Source organism: Propithecus coquereli, unplaced genomic scaffold (genome assembly GCF_000956105.1).
Source record: "Propithecus coquereli isolate 6110/MARCELLA unplaced genomic scaffold, Pcoq_1.0 Scaffold678, whole genome shotgun sequence".
Taxonomy (NCBI): Eukaryota; Metazoa; Chordata; class Mammalia; order Primates; family Indriidae; genus Propithecus; species Propithecus coquereli.
This window is the reverse complement of record NW_012152818.1, coordinates 456,255-456,599: the sequence shown is the minus strand read 5'-3', so window position 1 is coordinate 456,599 and position 345 is coordinate 456,255. Positions and strand designations below refer to the sequence as shown.

Below are 345 nucleotides of genomic sequence, written 5' to 3'. Positions count from 1 at the left end.
TCTAGCTTTTAAACTTTTAAATACAAACAGAGTGGTAAAAGTTCCCTGAGATGATGTCTGAATGAATTATGCTTAAGTTGGCAATCAATGAAATCGCAACTCAAACTCATGAAAACCTGTGCAAGGGTACCTATGAAAGATACAAGGAAATCACACTCCCTTTCTTCTTCTCTGACCTCGCATTACATTTGGGTGATAGTGATATATTTCTGTAATAACTTGTAAATGTTATAGGGAAAAGCCATGCCTTGCTGGGCAGGAAGTAGGGTATTCCTTGAGGGAATGTCCATTTTGGGTGTCAGTTATTGGGTAACTACTTGGGACATTAAGACATGATAAGAAACT

General features: G+C 37.7%; 1 protein-coding gene across 1 annotated transcript in view; it reads right to left on the bottom strand.

Moving 5' to 3' along the window:
• Positions 1-345, bottom strand: part of SPA17 (sperm autoantigenic protein 17) — an 18,201-nt gene that overhangs the window by 1,231 nt on the left and 16,625 nt on the right. The window lies entirely within an intron of this gene.